This window comes from Sphaeramia orbicularis, chromosome 10 (genome assembly GCF_902148855.1).
Source record: "Sphaeramia orbicularis chromosome 10, fSphaOr1.1, whole genome shotgun sequence".
NCBI classification, from domain to species: Eukaryota; Metazoa; Chordata; class Actinopteri; order Kurtiformes; family Apogonidae; genus Sphaeramia; species Sphaeramia orbicularis.
Window position 1 is genome coordinate 49,686,112 of NC_043966.1, and position 8,216 is coordinate 49,694,327.

Consider the following 8,216-nt stretch of genomic DNA (forward strand, 5'->3'; position numbering starts at 1 on the left):
ACAAAAATACTCTACCTATGATCACTATCATGTAGTTTGTTCAACCTGGCCTCCCAAAGAGCATATGTGTTGAAAGGTTTGTGAATTTCTGTCAACCCATTCCTGAGATAGTAATGTGGACCAACTGAACACCGTCTTCTAGAGATGCACTGCAGACCCTCCTAAAGCAGAATCCCTGCTCACTGCTCACTCTCGTTGCAAGCTGGACTCTGACTGTATTCTTGTGTATTGTGAATGTGCTGCAGGGATCCTGGTCTCAGTGAAGACCTGTGCGAACCAGAAGCTCCACAAGCTGAAGGAAAGCTATGACCACCTCGTCCAGAGAGTCACAGAGCTACAGGAGCGCAACGACAAACTGGTGACTCCTCATACTCTGTCCACATTCAATCAACTTGGGTTCAGATTTCCAATACTCTGCATAAGGTTGCATCATTTCCTTCATATTTTTACAGTTAATCTGCCTCTGCTCACAGACAGCTATGCAAAATATGTAGCACCTCTATAGATTTACTGGATTGCCTCAAGATTGAATATTTAGTCTGTGCAGTATAGCATTAGCAAGACAGTAGCATGATAGCTGGTATAACTTTTGATTCGCTAAGGCAGAAAATTCACAGGTCTCATTGGTATATTTAGAAAAGGCAGCATCCCATTTAGGTGGATCTGGGCATGCTGATACTAATAGAACAGAACCATTTTTCATTTTGGCATCATGTACAGTAGCAAGAAACAGTATATGAACCCATTGATAATTTCTAGTTTTCTACATGAATAGGTCATAAAATGTGATCTGCATCTATGTCAACTACAAACACAATGTTCTTAACCAAGTTACACATATCAGTTATAATATTTAGTTTTAAAATTTTGAACACATCCATTAAACACACACAGTACTGCTGGGAAAAGTAAGTGAATCCTTAGGGTAATAACTCCAAAACCAGCTAAATGGAGGCAGCAGGTAACAAGCCTCAAGTCCAGTCAAACAAATCAATAACTATTTCAGCCAGATGTGGAGCTGGACCACTGGATTAGGGTCATATTAGTATCCAAACACTGAACTTTTAAGGAAGTGATGCACCCTCATGTAGATCCATTACCTTAAATCTGAAACAGTAACAAGTACTGCTACACTGATTAGTTTTATGTCAGTTATGTTGGTTATAAGTTTGACTTTATTTCATTTCCATGAAGTTAGAAACACCCTCCACTGAGAGACTTGTGGGAGTCTGGGATGGGATATTTCTAATGTCCCTGTCCTCAAAGAGCTAAAACTAGTGTTATTTATTTAATATTATTATTTTATTTATTTAATATTATTATTACTTTGGGATTTTTTTTTTATTTTTATTTTTTTTTGGGGGGGGGGGGTTGTTTTTTGTTTGTTTGTTTTTTTTCTTTCTGTTTTTAATGTTATCTTGCAGTATTGTTTTGAACTGCCACCTTATCGTGGTGGGGGAGTTTGAGTGCCCGAATGATCCTAGGAGCTATGTTGTCGGGGGCTTTATGCCCCTGGTAGGGTCTCCCAAGGCAAACAGGTCCTGGGTGATGGGCCAGACTAAGAGCAGTTCAGAAGCCCCTATGGAAAGAATTACAACAAGGACCATGACGTTGCCCGGTACGGCACAGCCGGTTCCCCACCCTGGAACCAGGCCTGGGGTTGGGGCTCGAAAGCGAGCGCCTGGTGGCTGGGCCTTTGCCCATGGGCACATGCCCTGGCCGGGCACAGCCCGAGAGAGTGACGTGGGCCCATCCTTTGGTGGACCCACCACCTGCCGAGGGAACCATAGGGGCCGGGTGCATTGTGGATTGGGTGGCAGTCGACGGCAGGGGGCTCGATGACCTGTTCCCTGGATGCAGAGTCTAGCTCTTGGGACATGGAATGTCACTTCGCTGGGAGGGAAGGAGCCGGAGCTTGTGAGGGAGGTTGAGAGATACCGTCTAGATATAGTTGGGCTCACCTCCACACACAGCTTGGGCTCTGGAACCCAACCCCTCGAGAGGGGCTGGACTCTCCCCTTCTCTGGCATTGCACACGGTGAGAGGTGGTGGGCTGGCGTGGGCCCCTCAGCTCAGCCGCCACGTGTTGGAGTTCACCCCGGTGAATGAGAGGGTCGTGTCCCTGCGCCTTCGGGTCGGGGACAGGTGCCTTACTGTTGTCTTGGCCTACGTGCCGAACAGCAGTGCAGAGTACCCGGCCTTCTTGGAGTCCTTGGGAGGGGTGCTGGATGGTGCTCCGACTGGGGACTCCATTGTTCTCCTGGGTGACTTCAACGCTCACGTGGGCAACGACAGTGAGACCTGGAGGGGGGTGATGGGAAAGAATGGTCTCCCCGATCTGAACCCGAGTGGTGTTTTGTTATTGGACTTCTGTGCTAGTCACAGTTTGTCTATAACGAACACCATATTCGAACACAGGGATGTCCATAAGTGCACTTGGCACCAGGACACTCTAGGTCGTAGGTCGATGATCGACTTTGTTGTCGTGTCATCAGACCTCTGACCACGTGTTTTGGACACTCGGGTGAAGAGAGGGGCAGAGCTGTCAACTGATCACCACCTGGTGGTGAGTTGGATCCGCTGGCAAAGGAGGAAGTTGGACAGACTTGGCAGGCCCAAACGTGTTGTGAGGGTCTGTTGGGAATGTCTGGCAGAGCCCGATGTCAGAGTGGTCTTTAACTCTCACCTCCGGGAGAGCTTCTCCCAGATCCCGGGGGAGGTTGGGGACATTGAGTCCGAGTGGACCATGTTCTCTACCTCCATTGTTGAAGCGGCTGCTCGGAGCTGTGGCCACAGGGTCTCCGGTACCAGAAGTAAGGGATGCTATCAAGCTGAAGAAGGAGTCTTATCGAGCCTTGTTGGCTCGTGGGACTCCGGAGGCAGCTGATGGGTACCGGAAGGCCAAGCGTGCTGCAGCCCGAGCGGTTGTGGAGGCAAAAACTCGGGTCTGGGTGGAGTTTGGGGAGGCCATGGAGGAGGACTATCGGTCGGCCTCGAGGAAATTCTGGCAAACCGTTCGGCGCCTCAGGAGGGGAAAGCAGTTCCCCAACAACACTGTTTACAGTGGAAGTGGGGAGTTGCTGACCTCGACTGGGGATGTTGTCGGACGGTGGAAGGAATACTTCAAGAATCTCCTCAATCCCACTGCCACGTCCTCCATGGAGGAAGCAGAGGCTGAGGTCTCAGAGGTGGACTCATCCATCACCCAAGCTGAAGTCACCGAGGTGGTTGGCAAGCTCCCCGGTGGCAGGGCTCTGGGGGTGGATGAGATTCGCCCTGAGTACCTTAAGTCTCTGGATGTGCAGGGACTGTCTTGGCTGACACGTCTCTGTAACATCGCGTGGCAGTCGGGGACAGTACCTCCGGATTGGCAGACTGGGGTGGTGGTTCCCCTTTTTAAGAAGGGGGACCAGAGGATGTGCTCCAACTACAGGGGGCTCACACTCCTCAGCCTCCCGGGGAAAGTCTATTCCAGGGTACTGGAGAGGAGGATCCGACCGATAGTTGAACCTTGGATCCAGGAGGAACAATGCGGTTTTTGTCCTGGTCGCGGAACACTGGACCAGCTCTATACCCTCCATCGGGTGCTCGAGGGTTCATAGGAGTTCGCCCAACCAGTACACATGAGTTTTGTTGATTTGGAGGAGGCATTCGACCGCGTCCCTCGTGATATCCTGTGGGGGGTGCTTCGGGAGTATGGGGTCCGGGGCCCTCTGTTAAGGGCAGTCCGGTCCTTGTATGACCGAAGCAGGGGCCTGGTTCGCATTGCCGGCAGTAAGTCAGACCTGTTCCAGGTGCATGTTGGACTCCGGCAAGGCTGCCCTTTGTCACCGGTTCTGTTCATAATTTTTATGGACAGAATTTCTAGGCGCAGCCAGGGGCTGGAGGGGGTCCGGTTTGGGGACCACAGGATTTCATCTCTGCTTTTTGCGGATGATGTTGTCCTGTTGGTCTCATCGAGCCTGGACCTCCAGCATGCCCTGGGGCGGTTTCCAACCGAGTGTGAAGCGAGCGGGATGAGGATCAGCACCTCCAAATCCAAGGCCATGGTTCTCGACTGGAAAAAGGTGGTCTGCCCTCTCCGGGTAGGTGGGGAGTCTTTGCCCCAAGTGGAGGAGTTTAAGTATCTTGGGGTCTTGTTCACGAGTGAGGGAAGGATGGAGCGTGAGATTGACAGATGGATCAGTGCAGTGTCTGCAGTGATGCGGTCTCGCTGTACCGGTCTGTCGTGGTGAAGAAGGAGCTGAGCCGAGAGGCGAGGCTCTCGATTTACCGGTCAATCTACGGTCCTACCCTCACCTATGGTCATGAGCTGGAAGAGCTGGAGGAGGTGTCTGGGGAGAGGGAAGTCTGGGCATCCCTGATTAGACTGTTACCCCCGCGACCCAGCCCCAGATAAAGCGGAGGATAATGGTTGGATGGATGGATGTTTTGTTTGACTGTTGAGTGTTCTTAAGAAGGAAATGTAAGGGTGAGTCATTGTTTTTATGCTTGTAAATTGATACAGTATGTCTGTTTGGAATAGGAGGACCCCAGGAAGAGTAGCTGATGCCCTGCATCAGCTAATGGGGATCCTAATAAATAAATAGTGTAAATATTCCGATGTCCTTGACCCACCCTCTGTGTCTCTTCCATCTCCATCTGCTGTAGGGACAAGAGAACCAGAAACTCCAAGTGCTCCTGAAGAAGCATGGCATAGATTACTGAATCATCAGCCTGTTGTGAAGTCACTGTTCTGCATTTCCACACCACGTGGGTTTAATTCATGCCTTCATTCGCTTTTTACATCTGACTGAGTTGCCACTGCACGTAATCATACTCTGTACTACTTGGCACATTACCTTTAGACTAACTTATGCAGGCTTTCTGTTGTAGTTGTCATATGCCACGTTTCCACTACGTGGAACCGGCTCGACTTGGCTCGACTCAGGTACCAGGTCCTATTCCTGGAGATCGTTTCCATTACAGGATACTACCGACTTTGCAGTACCTAGATGTCATAGCGATGCGGCACGTTACTTCTGTGTTGTCTGCTCAGAGAGTTGCTGATAAACTCACTCGTTGCCTGTTGTCTCATCAAGCTCATGCTGAATTTTTACATCTGAATCTCCTCAACAAACCATGGTGTAGTTTTGCGGGCTGTCATCATGTGGATTAACCTACCGCTATATTTACTGTCAACTTCCGCATCTGTTTTTTGTAAAACGGCGGGTCACAGAGACAACTCCGACCAATCTGTGGTCTGCAGTGTTTACACGTCACCTTTTAGTATCTGGTTCCCAGTCCTGGAACCTCGGCGGAAGTGATCCAAAAAACTAGTACCAGGTACCAGATTCCAGGTCCTTTTTCATAATGGAAAGGCCGAGTCGAGTCGAGTCGAGTCGAGCCAATACCACATAGTGGAAACACGGCAATAGAAACCAGTTTGAGGTGTGCATGTGGCAGATGACTTTCAGACATTTGGATGCTGCTGGACATGATTTTTTAAAGCTTTGAGGCCTTTCCCTTCATCTCCATATAAATAGCTGGAACATTACCATGTCTGATAACATGTATATAAAAATAAACTAGAATGAAATGATGATTCAGAATACTATATGTTGTATAGAAAAATCAGTTTTACTTGAAATTTTGAATAAATGAAATATTTTCATTTATGAAACATGTTTTCACACATCTACATTATTTACACAGATAAACATTGTTTGGGGTCATAAATAGGGAGTGAAATACTGAATCTGTGCAGTTGTGGAATTGAGTCATTCAAAAGGGAAGAAGAAGTCAAAGGGCAGTTTGACGTTGATGGTGGGCATGGCTCTGTATCCAGGAAGAGCAGTGGCAGACACTGGGATGAATGCCACAGAGTTTCTGATTGGCAGGACACCTGCCCCTCCGCTCAGCTGGACCTGAAGAACACCACCACACAAATATAAATGATAATGTTCAGTTACTGAGCTCAGTTACAATGTACAAAATAGGCTTCTGTCGATGTTTTTCATGTTTATACTTTAGTGTGACATTGCATCAGTATAACGCTGCCTCTCCCAAATGCAGGGTGAGGGCCCGACTTTGGTCAGATGTAGACTGGGTGATGCAGTTGAAAATATTATCACGTCAAATCATGATTTCTGAACTTATACAAAACAAAGTAAATGTAAGATACAAGAAGACACGTGTTTAGTGACATTTGAGCAGTGGCGATTTCGCATAGACTGCAAGGGAAGCCCGGCTTCCCCTAAAATTACAAAAATTAAATAGTTCAATATGTACAGTTGTGTTGACATTTCATTGACTTCAAATGTATTAGAACACGTTCATCTCACAGACGAGTTCGTTCAGAATCAGCTTTATCACAAATCAATGGACTCAATGTTGTTCACTTGTCATACATTCCCGTTGCGCTGTTTTCTCATATGATCTATGGTCAATGCATTTGCCCGTAGACGCCTGGCGTCCATGGACTTCAATGGGACTGAGTGGAACAGTTTTTTTCATTGCCTCAAAACTTGACAGTAATTGGATAAATGCCACGATGTTGTCCCGCCCCCGGACGCCTGGCGTCTCTGGGGGTGAATGGAGCTGTGGGCAGACCTTGGTCGGGCTGGACGCCAGGCTTCCACGCGCTGATTGGACGACCAGTCGAAAGGCTGAATCCTGTTTGATTGACAGCTAGTTTGAGATCTACTCCTTCACTTGACAGAATTCAGTTTAATACTGTTTCGCATTCTGCTTGTGAAATCAAGAGAGAAACCACTACGAAATTACTTGTTCATTTCTTGCACTGTAAATAAAACACACTCATTGTACATCCTTGTTTCAATTTAACATAATTTCAACATTTTCTTGTTTACTTGGTACGATAAGGTCACTGACCATTTTCTTAAAAAGGAACGGGGGGCCGAATTTATGTTTAAATAACTTGACTTTTTTTTTTTTTATGTAAGCCTACAATGAGCTTCCCCTCTCTGAAAGACGAGCAACCGCCACTGGTATGCATCATTATTCAATTCCAAGGTAAAACAAAACAAAACTAATGTAATTTCAATATGATATGAAAAAATATAGAAACAATTAAATCACTGAAATCATATTTAAATGTCATTAAATAAAACCAAAGTGTAAAAGTTCATGAGTGAAACAATCTGAGTCTCCTACTCTATATGACAAAAATGCTTATACTATCCTTCTGGGCACCGTCCAGATCAACTCGAGCATAAGGGCAGGCAGCAAACAACAATGATTCATAGCAGCAAACGCTGGCCTATTTAGTCCACACACACATTAGAGCAACAGTAAAGGGTTGATATCATGTGACATGTGGTGCGTCAGAGCATTGCTCACGTAGGACTCATTGAAAAAAGAGAAGGTACATGTACATAAAGGTCCAGTCACCCACCGGGATTGGGTGACGTGGAAACTGCTGGCCAGCATTTGTTTTTACATCAGACTTCACCAACAGTACATCCAAAGCCTTGAAGGAGAAATAATGTAACTGGGAGACAATGAGATCCCTGATAATAATAGCCATTCACATTCATTGATTATCCCCTTTCTTTGTGTGATTAATACATGTGGGCCAATCCACAGTGCATATGTTTACACACTGATCTGACTAATGTCTCTGGACTCACACTGGAATCATTCAGGCCAGTTTCAGGAGATGAGTAGTGCTGCAATTTGTAATAACGGTGCAATATGTTATAATGTATTAATTTTTCACCACATTATGTACTAATGCTGCATTTTGGAACTACATGCCGCATTTTACAATAAAATACTTGAATGCATTTTGTAATAAACTTTGCCGCATTTTGTAATAACTTATTACATATTGCAACAGTTATTACAAAATGCAGGTGTAGCACTTTTTTAAAGAAAATTTAATAATTTGATGCATTATGTAATAAACCATCGAAAAACCATTGAAATTGATGCCTTAATTGGAAAAACCATCATACTAGCAGAACAACATTAAGCATTCCAGCTTAATTAGAATTCATTTGAAAAAACTAGTAGGATGTTTCATTGGTTAAACCTAAATCAAATGTAATTGTGTATTCAATATAATGGAGAATGTGTTAGCAAGTTACAGACAAAAACTGCACTAATTAACTATTACTGACAAGAAAGCTACCGGTGCACTGAAATTTGGAAGACATAATACGTAATAAGTTATTACAAAATGCATTCAAGAATTTTATTACAAAATGCAGCAT

At 45.8% G+C, this 8,216-nt stretch overlaps 1 long non-coding RNA gene across 1 annotated transcript; it reads left to right on the top strand.

Annotated features, from left to right (window-relative positions):
• Positions 1-249: 249 nt before the first annotated feature.
• LOC115427644 (uncharacterized) lies at positions 250-5,662 on the top strand. The gene is made up of 3 exons (XR_003936529.1): positions 250-358; positions 4,651-4,877; positions 5,418-5,662. It is a non-coding gene; the product is annotated as an uncharacterized LOC115427644 (long non-coding RNA).
• The last annotated feature ends 2,554 nt before the right edge of the window (positions 5,663-8,216 follow it).